The sequence below is a fragment of the Aptenodytes patagonicus genome, chromosome 14, assembly GCF_965638725.1.
Source record: "Aptenodytes patagonicus chromosome 14, bAptPat1.pri.cur, whole genome shotgun sequence".
In the NCBI taxonomy this organism is placed as follows: Eukaryota; Metazoa; Chordata; class Aves; order Sphenisciformes; family Spheniscidae; genus Aptenodytes; species Aptenodytes patagonicus.
The window spans coordinates 8923926-8949012 of NC_134962.1; the positions used below are offsets into that span (position 1 = coordinate 8923926).

General features: G+C 44.6%; 1 long non-coding RNA gene across 2 annotated transcripts in view; it reads right to left on the minus strand.

Annotated features, from left to right (window-relative positions):
* Positions 1 to 14717: 14717 nt before the first annotated feature.
* LOC143167148 (uncharacterized) overlaps positions 14718 to 25087 on the minus strand; it is a 114868-nt gene continuing 104498 nt past the window's right edge. Inside the window, exons 2-3 of one of the 2 annotated variants that reach the window (XR_012996506.1) lie at positions 18565 to 18697; positions 14718 to 18056 (exon numbers count right to left, since the gene is read on the minus strand). This is a non-coding gene — a long non-coding RNA (uncharacterized LOC143167148). Of the gene's footprint in view, positions 18057 to 18564; positions 18758 to 25087 lie in introns of those variants that run through there. The other variant, XR_012996505.1, reaches the window with a different exon arrangement.

Consider the following 25087-nt stretch of genomic DNA (forward strand, 5'->3'; position numbering starts at 1 on the left):
TTTGTTTAGCCATTTTCATTGTTCCTGGTGTACAAAAAAAAAAAGAAATTGATACCTGACCCACATTGCAATAAATCTCAAATGAAGGTGCTGGTACTGTAAAAGATCACATAGGCTGCAAACGAGTGGTTATCTAGGGAAAAGTTAGTATTTTGAGTTTCTTTTCAGTAACTCTCATAAAATAGGAAAATTGGGTAGAAAGTTCTGGAATGACTGAGTCACAAAAATGAATAATGATTTATGTGTTTTTAATAGCCCAGAAATCCACAGATGTGTTGTTGGAACAATCAGTTATTCCAGGATTAAACTGCCATCATTTTACTGATGCTGATCAGTACCTTACTACACAAGTAGTGTGGTGAGACCTGGGAACAGAGAATCAAGGTACAGGTCAGTCTTAATAATGGTGGCCTAACTGGGACTTACATATTTGTGTGTGTGGGTGCGAGTGTGTAGTTATGAAGTGATCCTCCCTCCCTGAAGTCCAAGCCTCCTTGCTGAAGCCCTACCCTGTATGTTCAGGTAAAACCATATGTTAATAGATACACGAGTGAGCAATTGTCGCTCAAATCATCCTAAGAGATGTCTTTTTAATCAAACTGTTTGTTCAAAAGCCTAACTTTAAGAATTCAAAAGGGGTTTATATCATCATTGACATTCCTACAACAACATTGTTAACCTCCAATGTAATGATTTTTTGCTATCTGTAAAATATTTTTATATATTGCCTGTACTATGGTAGTTTAGCAATAAATGAAAGGATATCATCTGCTGGCTGAGTGTTTGGTCTATTCTTAAATAGCTTTATTGCCTTTGATAAACTAATATCAAGTGGGTGAGTCACCCACTTGATAGTCTTCTTGTCCTCATCACCCTCCTAAATACTCACAAATGGGGCATGCATAAGGATTTCAGAGTATGGAGTACTTATTAATGAGATGCCCAGTATCCCTTTGCATCAAGATCCCGTTCGGTTTCTGTAGATGAGAGATAGATTGATTCACACAGTGACAATTTTATGAACTTCATTTTCTCTTATTGTCTATTTTCCCTCATTTAATTTTCTATTCCCACCAGCACCATCCCAATAAAAAGCACTAAACAATCCACATCAACAGGTACTCCAGAGTTTTGACCTTAATATACCATTAATTTCCATCAGTGTAAATGTCCTGCATCAGTATGTGCTTTTTAGAGACTGGGGACGTACTCCATTTAAATTCTGTTCGTCTAAATCTTAATTCTGCATTTCTCTACTGGAGACACTGAAAGATACATTTTCATACTGCTGTGCTGGAAGAATGCCCAGAGCCCATTATGTCTCAGTAAGAGTCAAGTTTATACAGCATACGATTAAAGACATTTACCTTAACAAAATCAATATTATCCTTTGCATTTAAAAACAGAGAATTCAAACCATATTTAATGCATTTGTTGGACATAGAGCAAGCGCTTTGCTTTGCTTATTCACAAAAGCCTCAGAGCAAGCGCCATGTGGAAGTTCTTAACTCCCAGTACACTGTACAAAGGCTGGGAAGCTCATAAACCAGACAGGCTTCGCCAACAAAGAAGCTGTTACTGGCTAGGAGAGAACATTTTATGATGAGCAAATATATGGCACACAGGATTTTAGCTTTATTCAGCAACAGGAAAATTTAAGTAACTTAACCTGGAAATTCCACAGCTAAGGGCTGAGAACTTGAGCACCTGACCTGATACTCTGGCTTTAATTTATATCTTGGGTCCAAATTAAAAGACTACAACAGTACCCCAGATTTTTAGTCTTAACGGGAAATTTCCTGGATTTTGTAGACTTAACTCACTCCTTTATACCCCTTCAACATAGCTGACTTTTTTCCCAGTTTTACTTTTCATGGTAGCAGCAAGGAAGAAAAATTCATGTTTCTAATGAACATCTGGGTTTCGTATGAGAACTCGCTTGCTCGCGTGCTCCGTTGTGTAAATATGTGATTTACAAGTTTTTTTTTTTTTTTTAAATACAAATGTAATTTACTCAATTTAAGAAGCTGCCTTTCAGCTTCGTATCAGATTCTTTTCTAAATACATCATCACTAGCTTGCTCAGGTGGCCACGCTCAACTGGGCTGCTGCTAAGGGAGCTTCACAGGAAAGATGAGCTCCCACCCAACACCGTCCTCGTCTTCCTTATCCCTGCCCACCTCCTGTGCCTTAGTTGGACCGCCTGCCCCTGCGAGCAGCTATCATCTCAGTGAACTCATGTTGCAGAGGGGCTTGAATTATTTTTATTTAGGGAAGGGAAGGCCGCAGCAGAGGATTTGAGCTCCTACTAAACTGAAGGGCAAGACTGCTGGCACAGCAAAATTGCTGAGGTTGTGAGGAACCACTTAACGTAAAAGCCCCGGGGAAGGCGGAGGCGGGAGAGTCTGGCAGGAGCTGCACTGCACACGAATTGGCCAAATCCAGGCACTAGAGGTGACTGCAGCACAAAGGCACCTCTTTATTCAGTAGGACCGAAATTGTAGCTGAAATCAAGTGGGAGAGCACGGAGGCAGACCAGGGCAAGGAAGGCAGGCATGTAAATAAAAACATTCTCTATCTGTCGCTCAGATATAGAGAAATATAAATAGTAAAAAGATTTTCTTCTTTTTTTTTTTTTAGCATTGCAGTCTATTAGCTGTCTAACTACCTGTGAGAGCTCAGCTCTGCTCGGGGATTTTGGATGAAATGGACTTTCAGGCCAGGGATGGGGAGCAAGCAGCCAGCATTCACCGTAACAGCCTTGTTTTCTTCAGAAACCAGGCTAAAAGCATAACAAACCTTCCTTGGCCAACTGCAGCATTTATGCATAACTATGGGTGTATACGCAACTAAAGAAGTTATTTCTAGGCAATATTAACTGCTCTAAGGGCTGCGCCTTGGGCTCCAGACAGTAAGAAACCAGCAATAAGAAACTGCAGTTTAAGTCCTCAGACCTCTGGGCTTGACACTGGCACGTATCCTGGCTCTCTGCCTCCGGCGGAGGTGACAGACAGCCCAGTCAGTGCTGGCCCTGTGCGGGGAGCCCCGCTGCTGCCCCGAGCCCTCTCCTCCAGCAGCACGGCGAGGAAAGAGCAGAGGAAATATGACTCAAAGGTCCCCCCCCGGGAGCAGTCCAGTCCATCAACCACCTCTAGCTGAGAGCAGCAACTGAGAATGCCTATTTCGAAGTACTGCTGAAAGTTCAGAGTGGATTAGGACGTCAGCTTTTGGAACCCTCCCTCCAGCAAAGCCGCAGTGACTGCCTGCACCGACGTGCCCTCCCGGCCCTTGGTGGGAGCCATCGGCGTAGCAGCAAGCAGCGCAGCCGAGGGGAAAATATTACAGTCTCTGTCCCTGCAGAGCAGAACAGAGATGAAGAATGCTGTGATTTTGTGGCAGGCCTTTAATGATAGCCTAGGAGTAAGCACAGAAGGAGTCAAGTTTGAGTCGTATTAGTTTTGACAGATAATATCAATGACAACTTTGCCAGCTACGTGCTTCCCCCCACCCCTTTAATTTACCTTTTTTTTGCAATGTCAGAAATATTGTCACAAACCCATGTGCCTTAACTTTTCACACCAGGTGACCTCAAAGCATCAAAAGCCATCAAAGATTCAGAAGTATGTGTGCATCCCCACCCAAATTTATGACAACAGACCTCCTCACATCTTATTGCCTGATTCCTTGCAAAGTTTCCCCTACAGCATCTGAAGCTACTTGCTTTAACACTGGCCTTTATATACCAAAATACATATCTGCTTCTAGCTGAAAGAAAAATTTCGAACTGGCTGGGGAAGGATGAGAGTCAGTGGCGATGACCGCACATGTGCTGCATGGCAAGTGATGGAGCTGCACCAAGTTTTCATCCGTTCTCTGGAAAGCATGTGCAGGAAGGATGAACGTGCATTGCAGGCTTACTGCAACTACCAGCAAACTTTCCCCATCCCAAATTAAAATTAAAGGGTTTCCAACATAAGAAAAACATCCGTGGGAAATGGGGCCTATAACACCGTGGAGCATTACTGTTAATTCCCAAAACTTTCCAGGCTTATTTATAAAGTGGCTTCACAGCACAGGCATTTCTGATGTCTCCAGCCAGCAGCACCGCAGGCTGCTGAGGTGTTGTACGGGGACCTCAACAGCAGCACAGTCGGGCCCCACAAAGTGTGACAGATTGGCCATACTATCTCTGCATCATGCTAGGTAAGAGTACGTGAACTTGACAGTGATGGGAATTTATGTGTTTTCTATGCCACTGGCTGCAATTCAGTCAAAGTGAAGTTTCATTGACTGGCAGGTTATTTTTCCTTAGAGTGATAGTAAGGTCTCAGCTTTGACCGGCTCCCTGTGGATGCTCTTAATATATCAAATATTTGGTAAGGCTAGATCACTGGTGAGACAAATAGCCCTGAAGGTTTAAGTTGGCCTGAGTAAATTTTTCATGGACCCTTTATATAACCTTATTGAAAGATGAGTAGTATCATGAAAGCCTTCTCAGATGCCTGATTATATCAGCCTGAGCAAGCCACAGAAATCTAAGCCCAACAGATGTTTAATTTCTAAGCTTTTTCATGTTAGGCTTCACTAAAGGCAAAGGAGGGGAGAGACCTTTCTTTTTGAGTTTTTCTTTTTCAGTTCTTTTGAGCAAGTCTCCAGTGACTAGCTCAGTCTACCATTAGCGCAGGAGTGCCTTTCCTTCCTTACGCTTTTTCCCAATTCTAAACTCAAACAGGTCGATAAATCAGGATTCGTGCTGGCTATGTATACAGGGCTCTTGCAAGAAACCATATTGGCTTCATTTACCTTTAAAAAGGCCATATAACATAAGAAAGAAATGGAAGGAATAAATATAATTGAACCATACTCACATATCTTACATTGTCTAGGCTTTGATACGGGACTGGGCTATGTAGTACTTTGCCTCCCAATGGCACTGCTCCCTCTAGGCTGCAGGCTGGGGCCAAGGCAAAGTTTATATAAAATTTGCTCTTTAGGCTGCATGGAGGGTTGGTTTGGGGTTTTTTTTTTCCCCCCCTTAGCAAGAAAAAAAGGTCCGGGGAAATACAGCGCTGGTTTTGCTGCAGCACAGAGTCTCACTGCCCTCTGCAGGGGAGGGACACGCACAAATCCTGCAACGCTCCCCACGGCCCCCATGGGAGCCTACCCCGCAGAGACCCCCGCGCCGGTGGGGCAGAGCTGCAGTGCCGGAGGGAGATTAAATATCCTGGCCATGGAAAACACTTCCCAGGTGGGTTCAGCAGTCAGGGGAGAGGGAGGCAGGGGCCCCGCTGGCAGCAGGTCCGGTGCACCAGCACATGCTGCACCCTCGCACGTCACACCTTCCCACGCGCACCCTCGCATGTCACACCTTCCCACACAGCACCCTCGCATGTCACACCCTCCCACACAGCACCCTCGCACACCACATCCTTGCACATTGCACTGTTGGCCTCTGACGGGGATGCATTTGCTGGCGGAGGAGTTTGCTGCCACCCCTAATCCTCCCCACTCTGACAGCAAAAGACAGCAAGAAACGCCGCCAGGCGAAGCAGTTACTCCCCTCAACAGACAGGCAGACAGACACATGCACGCGCTTTTCCAAGCATGGGGAGATTTGGCCAGCCTTTCTGAGACAGAGACACAGGCAGGCAGACACCCCCGCCCTCCCCTCCAGGGCTTCCCAGCCATCTCTCCCCAGCTCTGGCAAAGCTATGCCCAGACTAGGAAGTGTTTCATGATTGTGAAAACCGTTTTGTCTGGAAAACCTTGTTTTTCCAGTCTTCCATGCAGCTCGGTTCACCTTGTGCTGCTTAGCTCCCTCGCGAGAAAGCAGGGAGTTTTGCTGGGCTGATCTCTGCCACCGTGTTTCATGCACCAGACAGCGGGTGACGATCATAGATGACGTCTTTTCTATTAATTGCAGCAGCTCTGTATTAAACCAGTGTTTGCACAGCTGCTGTGATGGCTACACGACTTCCCGGCCTTCTTCTTCGTTCCCCGACACGGCACGCTGTCGTTAGTCTCCAAGAGCCAATCACCCCATTTCACAGCTGGGAAAACCACACCAAACCTACCTGGCAAACAGGTATGGAAGCCAGAGCAAGGATGGAGTCGTTGTACCCTACATGAATTGACCACAGCCCCTACAATTTCTCTCATTCACACAACAGGGAGTGGGTTTGGCAACAATTAACCATTTTTTAATTTTCCCTCCATTCTTTAGAAACAGGTTAAGCTAAATATGATTTTTTTATAACTAAGGAGCTACATCTAAACAAGATCCATTTTGTGTTGGTTACAGTCCAGGACTAATCCATTTTCCTGAAGTTATATCAGACTAATGATGAAGGCATAGCTGTTTTATTTTTCTTACCCATAGTGAGATCTCCATCAGGAGAACTTAAGGAAATAAGATGGATTTGGTGGATGAAAAGAAAATCTGAGGACAAGGGTGTTTTGGGTTGGGTTGGGGTTTTTTTTGAGCAACAATGCCTGATAAGCATCATGACTTACTAGGAAAAAAAAATGCAGCGACAGAAATAACCGTGAGGCTTCTCCCTCCTCTAAACCTGGGTGGTTCAAATATGTGACACATCATAGGTTTGAGCTTGAATGTGAATTTTTCACAGACTGACACTCCAAGGCACCGCATCTGAACATGCTGGAAGTTTTGGCTGGTTGAAACCTTTGAACCTACCCCTAACACAGATGCAGACCCATTTGTGGACTTGGAGCCCGTCACGTGTTTGATGAGATCTTTTCTATGTCTGTGGGGTTTTTTTCAGTTTCTGAAATACGCAGATTTGAAATAAGCCAGGACTTTTTAGAAAAGGTGTTAGAGTCCTTCGAGACCCACACACCTCTAGTTTGCAGAGAGCAGCACCTGATGGTGGCTCACTGGCTCCGTCTCTCAGGAGGAGCTAGGGGTTGAGGAACAGAACCGACTGAAGGTGATGAAAAGGCCAATTCACTTCTGCGCGAGATTCATGTCAGGTGTTTTATCACAGCCAGAGGCTGACCTGGCGGGAGCTGAAAATTAGACTTACCCATTCCGCCTGGCCATCACTTTACCCAGAGCACTTTTCAGTGGCGAAAGAATCCAAGAGCAACAGAAATAGAAGAGCACTGAAATAGTATTTGTAGACACACCAATGAGAGAATGGCTGCAGGTTAAGATGTCTCCTTTGAAGAATTGTGCAAGGTCACATGGTTGTGGCTATTTAGCAGGACAGTCCCTCTGGTTACGCTTTTGAAGACATGGTGCTTTTCTAGCCAATAAACTCCTATACATATCAGTGTATCCAGTTTTCCACATGGGAACCTAAGCCAGGAGACCCCCTGCACTTGCTGTCAATCACACAGAAATCAAAACATTCCAAAATTTTAAACGTTTTAAAATTACAAAATTCCTTGGTTTTATCCAGTGTTTTTTCACCCACACAGAACGAATTTCTCAAGGAAATATTATAACCTTGTTTGTACAGATGGCGAAACTGAGGCACGGGGAAGGGACTCATCCAAAGTCCCAGTTCCAGCAACTGCAATGATAACTGGGGACAGAATCCAGTTATCAAAAGCCTGAGCCCATTCTCCCACTCCCCTGGATTCATGAAGTTTGAGGTGGCTGCCAGCATCTCTTACTGAGGAATGACCCCTGAGGAAGATTGGGTGCTGGCAAGTGAGGGCTGGCTCTGCGCACTGGAAGGTAAGCAACCACCACACTCAAGTCCCGTAGGATCGTCTGGCACGGAAACCGCAGATCACGTTGACATTGTTGCTGTTGGCACAGGGTATCTGGTGTACTAGAAGGAGAAACACCACCCTGTTATTCTGCTGTCCTTTGTTTCTGATTTATGGATCCCTCTAAAGCACAAGTGAAAGGTATTCACTTCATTTATGGTATGTGGTAGAAAGTGGGATTTCAAGAACGGCCAAAATACCTTCTACATTTGCTGCAAATTCCACGTTTATTTCCTCTTCTATGGGTACAAAATTTGCATACTAATAAAGAAGTCACTGGGTAGTTGTTATGAGCAAAAATTCAAGGTATATTTTCCACCCTGTAATAACATGGTTTTGTTAATCAATCTTCAAACCATATCTCACTATTTCAGAGGCTGGGATTACACTCCGTGTATATTGACATTACACCTGGCCGACTGGATTGCTTCCCTTGCTGCTCCCCACTGGTTTGGGCATTACTTGTTTCTTCTAAATTCTCTTCTGCAGGATTAAAGCTACCTGAATAGAAGCATGCACTCAGTATGGGATATGCTTTGCAAGTCTCTGATTTGGGTTCATAACATAAACCAAATTTCAAAAGGAGCAGTGGGTACCCCATCACGCTGGCACGCTGGAAAACGTAACGGTAATAGGCAACATACATTAAGGAGTAAATTTATATTGGTGGGATGATATGAGCAAGACATGTCCTTACACAGACTTGCTGATTCTAATCCAGTTCATTTTCTTTAGCTCGCATTAGAATTTATCTATCTTAATAATGCTCCATAACTTGGCACTTTGGACTTCTCCCTCTGCAGTACTGCAGCTGACCAAGGTGCAGAATCTGTCGATCTGGATGCTTGAGTTAAAACTTGTATGAATTACAGGGGCTTATTAGTTTAATTGGATTCTGACTCTCCACATGCTTAATGCCATCTCTCGGTTGCTACTTGCCTTTACACTTGTTCTAAGTGAGAGCACAGGGGTTGTTTCAGTCCCAACTTTTTATCCATCCTATTGCCATGAACTCACCCATACAGTTTCCATCTGATTTAATTTTATTTCAGGCTTAACCATTTGAAGATTTTTCTTTTCTCTCAAATTATATTGTGGGCATTAGTCCAGTCCTTAATGAAGAAACATCAATGTTACCAATACATCAGTAATCCCAGATGGCAGCAATTGCAGGAGCCTTGGCAGCAGGGAGGAGTGACACCCAAAAGTGGGCAGTCCCGGCATGGTGAGCCTGCATGAGCCTCTCACCTTGCTGCAGATCCAGCTCAAAACCTATCATCAGCACTGTAGGCAAATTGAATTTTGTCCCACTTAGGATAAGGGGCTGGGTCCAGCTGTGTTCCCACTGTGGGAAGGAGAGGACAAGGCTGGGGATGGGATGGACACAACAGGGAGAACAGCAGCAGAGCTGGCTGTGCTACCAGGGCTCTGGCACAGGCACTGGGCACCTGCCTTGCTTGGCTTTGCCCATGCCCATGCCCAGTCCTGCCCAAAACCAGTAAGAGAGCCACTGACACAGAGCCATCCGCATGCCAGACAAGCTTCTCTCTCTGGCTGTCAAGCTGGGACCCCTCATTTGCGCTGTGCTTACTGGAGCGTTGTTTAAAGCCTAGTTCATTAACCTGCCCCATTTTTTCCTGTTCGCCTTTGTGCAATTTACAATATCCCTCTCTAGAGCACTGAGTCTCTGAGATGTACAAACCCCAGCTGAACAGTCAATACTGCCTCCTCAGCTGTGGCGTTGCACACCAGCAGGCACAGAATCAGCCTGCTGCTAGCATCGGGCCAGTGTTTTCCCAAACCTTTTCTTTCCCTTAGCTGTTAAAAGAGAAAAGAGGGGAAGAGGGAGGGAGGGAGAGTTCATCCCACGAAGCATATTTCTTGGTTGCTGAGAGACTTCAAATCTCCCTAATGAATAAACACAGTGCCGTTAATTTTGTTTATGAAAACAGACTTATTGTGATGGCAAAAAGCATGAGTCAGTGCCCTGAGTGAAGGGGAGTGCAGCAGCTGGAGACACTCACCGAAAAGCAATGCCTCGGAAACCAGAACAGCTCTCATCTCACCCAGTGCCAAGAGATGCAATTTCTCCTTTAACAAAAACCACCAGGGTACAGGGAGTGGGAGAAGGCTTCCTCATGGCCTGGCAATCGGCTGTTGAGCAAGCATTGCCATTGCTACGAAAAAGCTGAGAATTTGTGAATGAGCAGCGGGTGCCAGCTGACACTGCGCACCCTGCACCCAGCCCAGCAGCATCCTAACGATGCCTTTGATGAAGTGGGCTTGAGCCTGGCTTGCGGGTTTGGGCTCCTGGGTAATAACTCCAGAGCTGCTGCTGGTCCCTCACTGAAATACAGCAGAGGGACAACAGGAAAAGTATATATTTGAGCCCCTCAAGGAGGACGAATTGCTGACTCCAAGAAGCACGTTCTCCATTCATCACTGCATCCCCTCTGACATTGTTGGCATTTATTTTGCTTGGACAAAACGAGCAAAGTAGGATCTGAAACTATCACTGTGGCTTCCTGGCCTGGTGAAGGTCCTGAGGCTTCAAATAAGCACGTGCAACAGGAACACTATTTCCTTTAACTAATTTTACTGTCTGTACTCACCATCAGACTTACTTCCCATACGCATGCCCCATCTTCTGGACGGGAGAGTCTAGTGTGCAAAATGCACACCACAACGTGCCTTTAAGGAGCCCGGAGCTGCTGAACACACTGTCCTCCTTGCTGCAGCTTTCGGTAGTGTGTCACCCTGCCACCAGCACCCTTGCAGAGCGAGGCTGATTAGATCTTCATCTAGTCCGCAGCACATTACTGGCACTTCATAAATAACGCCAGCCCTTCCTTCAGATCATGGGCCTTTTGTTTTTTCTTCCTCAGTTTCACTGATGTAAATCTGCCATGTATGCACGAGGCCGTGCCATGGTGATGAATGATCCTGAATAAGGACCCACTTAGCCAATTTTCACTGTACAGAGTTTCATTGTGCGGAGGAGGGTTAACACACAGGGCTCTGTTCAAACAAAATGAGGTAAACAGAAGTTCAACACTTTTCCTTCCTTCCTTCCAAAAAAAAAAAAAAAAAAAAAAGAAAACCATTTTCTGAAGGCCAAGCACGGAGGAAGGAAAGAAATGTCAATTAAATACCTAAAATTGCTCATCCTACATTGGTGCCTAGTTAAGATACGCAGGCAAATATACTGGACATAAGCACAAAGCACATCAAGACGAAGGTTTTTAGGCACCGCAGGGAAGGCAGCAATAGGTGGCACCACGTACACGGCAGAAGGCGTATCAAGCTGTCCAAGCTCCCTAAAAACGTCCCCCAAAGACTGAAACAGGTAGTGATTTAAAATTCTATGTGTTCTACTTTCCAAGTGAGGCAGAGAAGAGCCTGTCACTCTGCAGGACGGTCTCAGCCCCAAGCACGCACGCACAGCCGCTGCGGCTGGCAGCACCAACTGGCGCATCCAGCTCCCCTCGGTATTTACTACCCTGTACAAACAAGGCTGCCAACTTTCATCAATTGGGTGGCTAAATAAAAACACTGCAGCCGCATACTCAGCCTCCAACTATTACATGTTTTTAAACATCTAGTCCACTGGGACTGACCCAGAAAACTGAAGGTAGGTGGGAAATTAGTAGGTTTTCCATACAGAGACTGTAGTTAAGATCTTTGCTGGCTAAAAGACAACTAAGCAGAAAAGAATGCTAGATTTTAGCTCCCGGCTGTCCATTATTAAGGGACCTTTCAAGCTTTTGCCATATAGCAGAAGAAAACATAGCTTGCTGAAGGTTGTTCTTTGCCCTACAACCACACAGTCATTTAGTATTTTCAACTATTTAAACCGGTTCTCTAACAAGCCAAAACTATTGCAGCACGCCCGTCACGCCTGCTAGCAGAGGAAGGCAGGGGAGGGATGGGACTCGTGGATTTTCACGGCTAAAGCCTACACCTTTGGTCGAAAAATCACCAGCTGTACAAAATACGCGTAAAACAATCCAAAAAATAAAAAAAAAAGGACTATAACTTCAACAGGCTGAAAGGTCGAATCCATCCTATGGAGCAGGCACCGCTAGAGGGGGCAGGCCCGCAAGGATGTCAGCGCAGCCCGGGGCCCGCAGCAGCCCCGCAGCAGCGCGGGGGCGGCCGGCGGGCGCGGGCCGGGGCCGGGGCGGGCTGCGGGGCGGCAGCCCCCCGCTGGGACACCCGGGGGGGCAGCCCCCAGCTCCCCGAGGCGGCCTCACGCCTAACAGCGCCTCACGTTACAGCGTTTGCAGGGGCTCGGAGGTCCCGGCAACGCGGCTTCGGGGCCGGCGCGAAGCGGCCCGGGCTTTCGGCGCCGCGCTGGTCCGGTCGCAGGGGGGACGACGCACGAACGGGCTGACCGAGGGAGGCTTTTACACTGATTTTGCACTAGCGCACATTCAGATAGAGGTACAAAGCACCGAGACGTGAGTGTTAATGGTTCACAGTACTGCTGTTGTGTTACATTAGTTGCTTTTACCTTTTCTGTAAGGTTTTTTCTTTGCCGGTGTGATTAATTTGCCCTCGTCCTCGCCCAGCCAGCGCCCCCAACCAGTTTTCCCCATCTTAAGAGGAAACTCCAGTTTCAGAGGGTTATTAGTTCATCACCTTTCAACAGCAACTGTGTGTTCAGCTTAAAAAATTCTATTAAAAGTGTGTTATGTATCAAGTGGAACCTTGGATAAATTAAGGACAGCAAGCAATACCAGAAGTCCTTCTGTAGACTGTTAGTCACAGGTCAGTGCTTTCTGTTACTGTAATTCACAGAAAAATTGCCATAAAAAAATGAAAGCTCTGTGATCCAAGACCTTTTCCTCCTTTTGTTCCCCAAAGCTTAAGATGATCGAACCACAGATGGATCCTTTTTCAGTTCCTTTGAAGTTTCTGATTAAACAGTGACTTTTCATGTATCTTCAATACAAAACCAATTCTTCATCTGCCACAACAGCAGCAAATGGAAGAGGATGTGACACCGGCCCAAACCAAAATGCCAGGCATTTCATGCAAAACTGGTGGAAATTCCTCCCCTAGTTCTCACAAAAGTCAAACTTTTCCGATCCCCTGGCTCCCGAGCTGGAGGCACCCATCTCTCCAGCAGCATCCCTGACACCGCGAGGGCCTGGGTATGTGATTTGCCATTTTGTTGTGTGCTGTAATGCACCTGGCACAGAAAGGTCTTGGCCCTTCATGACAGTCATACGCAAGCTACTAATACGAAGAAATAATGGTGAATAATAATTTTCCCATAAGATCCAATCGAAATGGTCTGTATCTCCAAAAATACTTATAATTCAGGGGGAAAAAAAATCTATTAAAAACTAGTTCTGTGGTACTAAACTTGGCTCAAACCAGCCCCTTAAAAACAAACAAAAAAACCCTAAGCACTGTAGATTAGTTGGCTTTTCACCAACCAAGTCTTGATTGAAAATCAAATGCAGATGTGAACAGAAAAAAGCAGCAATTTCAGCTCTCACAGCAGCCGCTTGTTGGCATGCTCCAGAAAAATATCAGTGCAAACTGGTACCGTCTGGACCACGCTGTAGCCTTCGTGGCAATTACGCGGCCAGAGTGTTCTTGCTGTCCCCGTTTAGATAAACAGTGCTTTCCGCAACAAAGAGAAAGGAGGGATTAAGGCAAGCAAAAAGAAAAAAGGACTCAGATGGGAAAGCTTAGTTTTCTTACAGCTAAGGGGTATGTGTGCAACTCAGTGCTAGGAGTGAAAGCATAAGCCAAGAAATTCATCCTCTGGCTTGTCCCTGACAATGCCTGGCTGGGGGAAGAGTCCTCCTGCACAGGGCAAATGGGGGCTCCATCACCCCAAACTGTAACCACCAGCCAGAGAACAGCAACAGGCTGGAAAAGGGGAAGACAAAAACACTGAACAGTTTTAAACTCCTTTAAAAAAGAAATGAAGAAGAAAGAGAGAGCACGATGATAAAAGATGTTTTGTGCTGTACTGGCAGAGGAGCAGAATTGATGATGTGATGAGTCAGTTCCCTCTCCAGCATTAACAATCCTCAACATGCATCTTCCGAAAGCAGCCTCTGTATGGGGTCCCTGACTCTAACGTCAGCAATACTTTCCTTGGGACAAGGATCTGCCTTCTCTCAGACTTAGCTCTTCTTTCGGGGCAAGAGAAAACTACCGCTGCACCAATACAAATTCTTTTAGGGGTGGAGGGGCTGCTTGAATAGCTAGTCATCTTCAGGGCAAGAGAGAACATTTTGTATCAAAATAAATTTCATGTGAATGATCCTATTTATTATACAAATTTCAGCCTATTCTAGCTTACCATACCCAGAAATACTATGAGAATTAAACTTGAAAAATTGAAAATCATATCCATTTCCACATGCAGAATTGAACTTTGCAGGATTCTTCTTTTTTTTTTAAATTCATGCCACTGGATACACTCCCCTGCACTCCCAAACACTCCCACCCTTGTGCAGGATGCTTGCAGTGGCTATCACACAAATGACACATTGTCTCTTGGCAAAAAGGTGTGAAAAATGAGACTTGACTCAGAAACCTGCTCGCCAAGAGCAGCAAAAATTTCCCTCAAAGTTTCCTACAGAAGCGGAGCCAGAAGGTACCTTTCTTGATTAATTCTCTCTGGAGAGTGAGAACTTGGAATATCTCCACAATACTGTGTAGCAGTGTGTTTTTTAAACAAAAATTATTAAGTTTGTAATAATAGATAGCCCCAGAAGCATTAGTTTTCTTCATTTTGTCCCGTTTATCTACAACAAAATAATCTGAGAACAGAAATACCATTAAAGTAGAGAGAGTGGAAATAAGATCCTTGCATTAGAAAATCATTCACCAACATGGCCACGGATAAAATATCAGCTCTGCTTCATGACTCATCTCTGAATCTATAACTATTTAAATACCAAAGTACTTTGAATTTTATGTGGTCGTGATAAATAGCAACAGGCAATTGAATTCACATCCTCAAGGTATAATACTTTATTAAGGAAAGCTCTCCATCTAGCCATCTGCTTTCTCTTCCCCCTTTTTCTTGTTTCTTCATCATCTTGGATTCCTACCTCCTTTTTCTCCCAAGAGAGCATCTAACCCCAAAAAGCATTCACAACATTGCAGAACCATCTTGAAAGAAATGTGGAAATATTCTACGAATTTTTACAGGAGCAGCTTTCATACTCTACACAGTAAGATGCTGCGTATTTCTTACTATAAAGAAATTCTTTGAAGCTATCTCCATATTGTTCAGCCATCACTGTTATCAGCCCCAGCAAAAGAAGAACAGAGGTAGCACTAATTACTTGCTATGTCACCCTGAAAATGAAGATTTTCTCTGCTTTTGGCTCTGGTATCTCCTGGAGTATCTTCACACGGTACAACCGCGAGAGCCCCAGCTCCCTGCGGGCTTGTGCTGGTGCCTACTGCAGCTACCAAAGCAACTCTGACCCCTCTGTGCGCTCGAATCCCACCTTGAAACTTCCTTCCCACCCACAAGAGGTGAACAGTAAATGAATTGTGCTACTCCAAAATATCGATTACAGTGGCTGTACCCTTCATTCTTCACTTAGAGCCACCAGGCACCTTGCAAGTTACTTGTTTGGAAACTGTCCGGATCCCCAGATCTCCTGTGAAGGAGCAATTTGCTCCCTGTGCCCCAAGTGTGGGGCTGCCTGAGGTTGGTTTGGTCCCGGCATCGGGGCGCCAGGGTGTCCATGCCTTCTACCGGCTGCTGTCAATGGCACAAGGACACACCCTTCTCCATACGGTACCTGGGAACGAGAAGATGAAAGTGGACATGGAGATAGCGGAGATGTAACTGCCGGGTGTGGAAGAGCTGCTGAGGTGGGGACAGGCCAGGGACAGCGTGCGCAGGGTGACTGGAGCAGCGCTGCCAGGGTGACCAGACATCCTTTGACTCAATTTTGACTGCAGACTTCGGGCACTGCAGGCAGAAACTCAGTGTACTATGGTCCACATTGGTCCTTCCACGAGCAAGGAAACATGCTGGCTTCACTCTTTTAATAAAAATAACTGTTTTAACATTGCACAATAAGCACAATCCTGCTGCAGAGAACAGTTGCTAAACAGCTTCAGATCTTTACAAGCCTGCAATCTTCAAAAGAAAAAGAGAGGGAGTAAAATGTGCAGTTAGGGATCTATGAATACCCAGTTTCATTTCTGCTGGGGAGACCTGCAGCACACAGTCCCGGGGGGAAAAGCTCCAGGAGTGCAGTGAGGAGGTACTGCTGGATCAGGGCGGAGGTGGTTCACGCTGGCTGTAGTTCAAAGCAAAATGTGTCAGAATGAAACCAGAAAGAACTGGACTTTTTTTTCACCTGTTAACTCTTCAGTGCTGATCTCCTTCTCCAGTTTGTGCTTCCAAAGTTACACGTATCCAGTGTTAACGTAAGATTTAATTCATCATCACTGACACCCCAAAACATCGGCACTATTGCAACATTCATCTGCGGGCCTGGAATTCATACACAAATGTTATTTCACCTGCACTAACACACTTTAGCTATTTGATCTCAACGAGATAGAATAGTACCATCCATTTTGAAGAGCAAACTGGTGTATCAGTAGGCAAGCCACTAACAAGGCTCATTAGCACGAATTAATTAAATCCAGGAGTCCTGGCTCATGCTCCTTCCTCTCCCAACTGGAATCTCTGCCTAATCAGGCTCTTTCCCCCATCCTGACATTGGAGGATCAGAGATCTTCCCAACCTCGTAAGTAACCATAACTGCATGAAAACTGGATTTCCTAGTTTATTCTTTCCATCCTATTTGCTTTGTTTGCGTGTGGGGTGTATTCAGACCATTGCAGCTGAAATCCTCCAAAAGCTCCCTTTCCTGCCCCGCTACACGCAGCGGGGGCCTCTCTCTGACCCATCCCTGATGCCCAAGCTCAGGCAAAGTGCCAGCGTCTCACAGTTAGCCCCTCTGACACCCAAAGGTTTAAACTGTCCTAGAAAGGACAATCTGGATTTCTAGTCCTGTGGCTTATGAGAAAAATCTCCTCCCCCAAAAGATGACCCAGGAGGGCTTGACCTCGGGAGCCTGCCTGAGGACAGAGGCCATGTGTGTGATGAGCACAGGCACGTGGGGACAAGCTCCGTGACAAGCTTCTGTCCATTTGGCTAGCTATTGGTAATTTGGGCCTGGTATACGTATAAAGTGTTTCAATCCAAGTTTGGGATTCATGCTGGAAAACTGAAATCCTGTATGCACAGCCCTGCTTTTGTCTAATCCACCCAGACTGCACTGATGAGAGCCTGGGTCTGTACAAAGACACCCATTTTGCTCAAACTCTTCCTTCAGGACAGAGCTAGAGCTGGACTTGATCCTGCGCCAGAGCTTGCGTGAAAGCAAGCTGCTCGTGGGCAAGTCTGGACTTGGAAATGGACCTGAACATATGGTCTATTAACATCATAAGCACATCCCGAAAGCTGGGTTATCTGGCTCTTCGGAGCTTGATGGCTGTTGACCCTGAAACCTAAAGATTGACCATGATTTCAATGGCAATAACTTCAGCAGAGCCTTCCAGCGACTTTGGACCGGGATTTTCAGCCTTTCTCCTGTTGCCAGAAAGGACGTTAGCGCATGTGCTAAACCCAAAGTCTTTCAGTTCCTTTGCTGTGGAGCTCTGTCCTGCACTGGGACAGCCTGAGCCAGAGACCACTTGCCAGCTCCTCTAGCATGGCTGGGGCCGCCACCCAGAGAGATTTAGGTCCTTTTCTGCAACATCTGCCAGTTCTTACCTGTTTTCTTTTAAGACTCCAAGTATCTATCAAGATCTATGGCTCCACCATTTATCTCCCTTGTGTCAAAGTGTGCATCCAGATGGAAGGACCTGCAATATTCCTCATACCAAGGTCACTGTGAGACAACATGTGTGGGAATTTGGATCAGATGAGTGCTGTTTCACCATTATCAGTGGTAACCACCTGGGTTACATCCCTACCTTCGAGAGAGGGATGCAATGTGTACGCTGCTCCCTTCATCATCCTCTAAGGGAATTCATGACATCTGCAATACATTACAGTCTTTTCAAAGAAATGTTGTCTACATTAAGTAGAAGTATTTAATTAGCACTTCATTTAGAGCATGTGGTGCAGCTCACAGTTCCATTTTGGGCCAGAGATGATTTTCAAGAGTGGGTGGAAAACGGCCGAAAATGCCAGCAGGCCAGTGTAGTTTGCAACAGCCACTCACTGCTCATTTCTGTTTTCACATTATTGCAGGCTTTGCAGGGAAGCTGCCGTAGTTTGTAGTCCCGATGAACTGAAAACAGACCCTGAAAGCAAGTACACCAAAAAAAAGTCATAGGAACAACTTTTACAAATGCCATGTGTCACCTTGATCCTGTTTCTCACCTGTGGCCGCTCTACAGGTGTAAGGTCCTTCAGGAGGGAGATTGCTCCTGGGGCTGCAGGTCTATGGAGCTAGAAGCTCCTTCCCCATCCATCCCCCCTGCCCAGGCATGCGTCGGGGCGCCGTGCCTGAGTCCTGCCTCGCCCAGGGGAAGCCCCGATGATTCAGACACCCCTCTGAGTCATCATCCCTCCCCAGGGAGAGGCTAATGTGTTGCTGGCCAAAGCTAGCAACAGGCTGTAAACCCTGGGCTGTGGACAGTGCGTGTAGGGGTGGCGTCCCCCCATCTCCAATCCAGCAGGTAGCTCACTCACCCAGGCACACAGGTTCCTTACTCCCCCCCGGGATACCCAGCCTGAGTCCCACGTGCACGACCTAGTTCTAAGCAATTTTAAAAACAAAACTCTCCAGTATCATTTAATGGAACTTACCCATAATTTTATCAGTTCCTATGAGGGCCGGGAGATTCAAGCGTTCGTATTGGCCTAAATATTCCTCCTTGGAAGGAGAGCCAAAGCCTCAATGTGAGCTTCTTGCCAAGATCAAGAGCAAGTCGAAAGACATCTTACAGACAGACAAGAGCAAAATCATTGCACTAGAACTGCTGGAGTGATTCAGCTATATATTTTGCACTTCTCAAGCTGAAATCTTGATCGGGCCAGCCTCAGACTTTTGCATCTGCTTGAACCCCCGAAACCAGCTACCTATTACCTTCCTGGTGCCTACAAAAAACTCCAAACAAACGAAAGAAAACTTGGTACATGTAGCAAATATACTGTAATATTATCAGGAAAAAAAATCTCTATCAGACTTTTTAAACATTATAGCAAAAGGACAAGACCAAGCAGCTGTGGTTTTGTGTGGTTTTATACATATATGTGCACACATCTATCTATTATATATATATAGATAGAGATATATAATTATATCTATTTATATATATTTATGATAAAACCTCTTCCTTGGCTGTGTACATACAACTGCTATTAAAGTCAGTGTGACTCTGTGGTGAATACACAGACACAATCATTGATCATTACTTACCTATTTTATTTGCAGTGTTTCAACAATTTTCTATACTGTAGCAATATACTATGCCATCTCTTTGCAAAAGTTTTCATTGTTGCAAGTGACACTGGTAATCTATTTCTCACAATTAATTCTGTTAGCATGTTTCCTTCAAGTATCAAACTCTATAAGAATATGGCCGTTGTCATCCAGTTATCACTGGGGATAGTAAATGACACAATTCGTGGACAAGCAGGACTGCTGTCATTTTGATGATGAGAGATTCACACACAAAATTTAAATGTTAATGCTAGATGGAAGGCAACACACATCTCTGGAACAGGTTTCCGATTTCCAAAATACAGCTAACAGAATACTAAGGCTGCTGCAAAATCTACAGTTCAGGCTATGAAGCAACCTTCTGAGACTCATATTTTATACTCTGGCCCTCACTGCCAAACAGCTTGTAACCGTCTCCATCCTGCATGTGTATTGCATGCACTTCTGAAACCCTAGAGTTGCATTTGTAAAGCAGACACTCTGCAGCCTTCCTTTTTGCATGCGCTGATGCTTGTCTATATGTAGCTAGACAGACTATTTCTTTGGCAGGAAGATTTGAACAGGCTATTATTATGGGTACAAACTTGGATTTCCTTTGAAAATGGAGTCTATAATGTTTCATGAGGTAAGAACTACTAGTATCGTATCTAACACTGGGAAGCTTTGTTCTCTGTAGTGGTATTTGAGCTCATGCCTCTTCGAAGGCTGTTGTATTAAGGAGCTGTTCTGTGTCTCGGGGGGTTATATATCTCATAGCGGCGTGTAATTTAGTGACTCTGCTCCAGCAAATTATAAAGCCCACGTCAGACTCTGGTCAGACACGATGCAGTGAACAATGTATGCCACCAGGACAGCTCTCCTGGGGTCTCTCAGCAAATTAAAAGGTTGGTCCCAGTCTGACAAAATGTAAATGCAAAAGGTGCTTGTCCCAATATTTGCAGTTACCGTGACTATGTGTCTGCCACAGTAAAAGCACTTTGAAAAGGCTAAATTTGCTTTTTAGAATTACATAATTCAAATTATACACGCACGCTCCTGGGAAAAGCATGGCTGTTCGGCTCCAGCCCGCTCTTGCAGAAGTCAATAACCGAGTATGAATGTCAGCAGATGCAGGATCAGCACTTCAGCGCTGAGCATCTCTGTAGCTGCTTCCTTGCAACTGCAGGACAGGGAGGAGTTGACTGTTGGGGAGAAGCAGCACATGGAGCCCTCTTCTTGGGGAAGCAAGGATGAGGAAAGTGAATAGAAGGGGAAGGGGTCTCATGAGGAAGAAACTTTGATTTACACTCTCTGAAGAAGTAGAGGTAGGACATAATGAGGAGAGAGGAAAGACCTCTTAAGCTGTGATTCTGCTGGCTTTCCTTCTCCTCTCCACATATTCCCTGGAAGATTTCCTGGTGGCACAAACTGCTTCATGTGTATCTTGTTTATTTTTGGCCTGGATAACTTCCTTTGGAGCCAGCCCAGCCCCTGTTGGGAACATAAGATAAATCTGGATTCATTTGAAACTCCCTCTTGGAATAGGCAGGAGTGTCCTTGTCAACATGTCAGATTAGGAATGCTCCATTTGGTTTAATGGAGCTGGCCTTTGCTTTAATCCATAAGGCTCCATAAACTTCCATTGTCATTTATGCTCCAAAACTTGCAGTCTTCAGAATTACAGATTTTTTTTTCCCCCCATTTTCTTTGAAGGTAGTGGCTTCCTTGTTAAATTGCATTCCTTTGCTGTTTGATTTGCTAGTAAATCAGTTCAATCGTATTCACCAGAGATGCTCCATTTATTCCGGCACAAGGAAGTGTTTTTATCAATCTGAAAATTATACAATTTTAATGAGATGCAAAGTTAAAAAATGCATCAAAGAACAGAGGAAAACTGAGGAACGAAATATTAATGAAGGATACCTGAAAATCACTGCAGTACAGAGTGGAATCAGAATTATTTCTTCTAACATAGACTTCTCAGGTGTTATTGGCAAGTCACTTCAGACGTGCTGTAACATCCACTTCTGAAAAGTTGCTCTAATTGTTATTCTCTTACCTTGTAGAAGGCTAAACTCATTCATTCCTAAAGCAGATGAACGGGGTAGTAAAAACCGTCTTTTACACTAGTAAATTTTAGGGTTCTCTGAAGTATCACACTATGGCAGCCAAAATTTTCTAAATACAGAATCAACCAGAATGCCTTCTTGGATTTTTGAAAGGATGGATAACTATGAACTTAGTGCCGCAGCCTGGCACTCAGGACATCTGGGTTTAAATCCCATCTCTGGCATCTACAGCATCTGGCACCCACGCATCTATTGTGTGACTTTCAATGAGTAACTGTCTTCCATTTCCCAGTCCATGGAACAGGGATAGTGACCCTACCCTCACGCTCCTATTTTGTCTGTCCGATCCAGTTAGGTGAAAAATGAATCAAATCAGAGCCTGTCCTTTCACAGACGCTAACCAGCCAGTGTCAACCAGCCACGTGGGACCTGGTCAGCTCAGGACTCGGTGCCAACGTGATTTGTCCAGCATAACATGTTTTTCAGACATTGCTCAACCCTTTTGGAGGAGGCATCTTGCTCCAGTTTGAGACCTATAAACCAAGCTTTGTCATGCAAAGGGCTCGTTACCAGTTGTGTCACACTGGATAGGCAGTTTCTAATGGGAACGCTGCTGCGTCTCTACCAGAGTGTCGAAGTCAAGCTGCCAGTGTGAGGAAATTGCTGTTGTGAGAGAAAGTGGTTCGTATGATAGACAAAGCCAGTAAAATATAAAATTTTCTTCAATTTATCCAGAACCTCAGCCCTGGGTACAATAAACATAGAAAACAACAGGGTAAAAAAATTTTTTTTTCTGTTTTCAGGTTGCAGATTGGTAGTTTCCATGGCTGTCAATTTTTTAGTCCAAGGTATTTGAAATTTATAAATCTCAGTTCTAGGTTGTCTGACCTAATTTTCATTCATAAATAGTAGGCTCAGAGTTCCTGGGGTGCTGATTCTGTGCTGCCCAGCCGATAAGCTGCAAGGCAGAAATGTTTTTTTTCCTTTTGTATGTCCATAAGTAATTTCTGGAAACCAAATCCAATCCAGAGAAACCTGCATCATGACATAGAGACTTTTATAGCCTGGTTGACCACAGACACACTACTTGGTAATTCAGTGTGATAGATAATGTGACCTCAGTGTGAGCTGTGCACCAAACTCAATACCAATGTAAAAAAAGGAGTAATCCCTGCAGAACAACAGACTGCAGAAGATGTTTCTATCTCTGTTTCTCAGTTCCTTGAGCCTGATACTTATATTGATATCAACAAAAAAAAGCACACAAAAGAAAACCACAAAAAAACCCAAAACAATACAAACATGCATTTCAAATTAAATTCTCATATGATGGGCTCTCCAACAGACCAGTGTTCAGCTGATGGTATTAATTTAGCCTTGACTGGTCATTTAGATGGTAAAATTATATTTTGGTCTTATGTAAAGATCGCTGCAACACAGGCAAATCAAATACTGTACCTTTGTGCTAGCAAAGCAAAATATAGAAAGTAATTAGGAGATCAAAAAAATAATTGACATACTTTCCCTACAATGTGAAGCTCTGTAGGCAACTTAGAATTTGTTAATTAAACACCTTATTAAGGGCAGCAAGACTGCTGATCATCTGTTTTCATTATTGCAGAGGGATCCAGAGCAAAAGGTATAAAATTAAAGGTGAAATGAAAAAGGAGTTCTCAAATCCTTCCAGCTCAAATACACAAATTCCAAAGTTACTGGTAAGATAAGAAATAGGGGGAGGTTATTAGGAAAACACAATCCCTAACTTTACCTTTAAGAAATCCAGTTCCTAAAACTACATGTACTAGAAAATGACTTGGATATTAGCTATGGCAATGACACAAGTTGTCACAGAGACTTTAAAACCCACAGTGACGCAATATTGTCGCTGCTATTTTTGGAAGGGGCACGTGGACTGGATTTGCAGGGCACTGTACACAGGTCTGCCTGGCAGGTGCGTCAGGCTGAATGCCCTTTTTTCCTAGTTCAGCACTTGAATGATGCTGAGAAAGCTCAGCACATTCAGGAAAATGTTCACCCATAATCCTCAGAGCTAGAACAAATAAAGCTGTCACATTTTTAATATTTCTCAGCTATTTAGAATGTGAATACACATCATTCTTGCAAACCAGAGCCTAATTAGATTCATAAATTATTATTGCTTAAATGTAGAGCAGAAAAGCAGCATGCATTTCTGAAGCTCATTTCGCCCTAGTTATCTTACGCACAATAATGAGATAGCAAGCACGCGTAGTTTTCACTCTTTACAAAGCATTAAGAGGCAAATACAAAGCAGAACTCCACAAACCACGCCAGCCTCAGGCCTCCCTGCGGTCCCAGGCAGCGGTTTCATTGAAGTCACAGGCGTCTCGGTGTCTTTTCACCCAACTCCTGCTCAGGTTTTGGCTAACACATGGCTCATGCTAAGGCCTGATGTGTGCCGGGAGCAGCACCACTGGGTCAAAGCGAGAGCAACACATAGGACACGATGGAGAGAGAGAAAGGTTATCATGCAGCTGCCATCACCTCCCGCATCCTTGCATATTAATTGGCTGGAAGTTTCCTCAGAATCCACTAACTTATGGCAATGGTATAGACCAAACTTCCAAACTGGAAGGTTTAAACACATCAGCTTACCCCAAAAAAAGCTTTTGAAGCGGATGCTGGGCAGCAGGGATGGGTGGGGAGGGATCTGCTCTGCAACGGTGGTCTGTGTATCAGCTCTTCCCTGCACAGAGCGAGGAAAGAGCAGGGCCCTCATTTTAACCTCTCACATCACCAGAGGCTCCTGTTTTCTATTTTCAGTGGTGATTAGAGAACTCTGCAAGTTGCTTCTTAAAAAAAATAAAATTTGCAAAGGATCTGAAAAGCTTTTAATCTGGATGGCAGGGGATTAACACGGGAACTTTGCAGCTCTCCGTGGTGAGCTGCAAACCACGCAGACAGAGCCCTCAAGTGTCCTTCACTCCTCGTGGAGTGTTTGCACAGATCAGGCTGAGAGTCCACAGGCAGCAGGCTGAAATTGCCTCCTCTGGAATATATTTGTTTATCAGAGGGAAGAACAAATAGTTGGCTACGCTGTGGTTATAGCTGCATCTCCTGAAAAGCCCTCAGTGTAGCTAAGGACGTGCACAATGCCTGCGGGCTAAACACATCGTATAAATTAGGGGATATTTCCAGCTCCAAAAGCTGCAGATTTTTTCTGTTTTGTAAATGAACAGGAATGCTCGGTTCCCTGGTGGCACTGCCCTGCGAAGGTACCTCAGCTCCAGAAAGACACCAATGAAAGTCCGAATGATATCGATGGTACAAACGGTACCGCACAGAACGTTGCCAAAGGCAGGACACAAAAATAGAGCAACCCATCTTCTCATCAGGTATGAGAACTGATACTCACAGAAGTGCTGTGACTTCTTCTGTTCTTGCCCTGACTCATAGATCAATTCCATTTCCATCCCATTTTCAGGTCTTTTTGAACAGATCTACTCAACACAGGGAAAATGACAGGGTTTCGTTCCACAGACTAATAATTAAAAGTGAGCAGTTCTACTATATGTGCCAAAGTATTAGGCCAAATGCATCTCATTTTAAAGATAATTCAACACTATAATAATAATAATAATAATGATAATAATAATAATAATAGAGAAGCAGCAAATTTGAAAATCATAAGTCTTCCCCAATAGAAAAATCTACTTTAGAAATCAAAAAGGAATTGTTTATATTTGGACTTTCATTACATAAATGAAATTCCCATTTTAGCTTGTTTATAGTATAAAAATAGCACCAGGGTTAAAACTAAAATCTAAATCTGTTCTATTATATTTGTATTAACAACAGT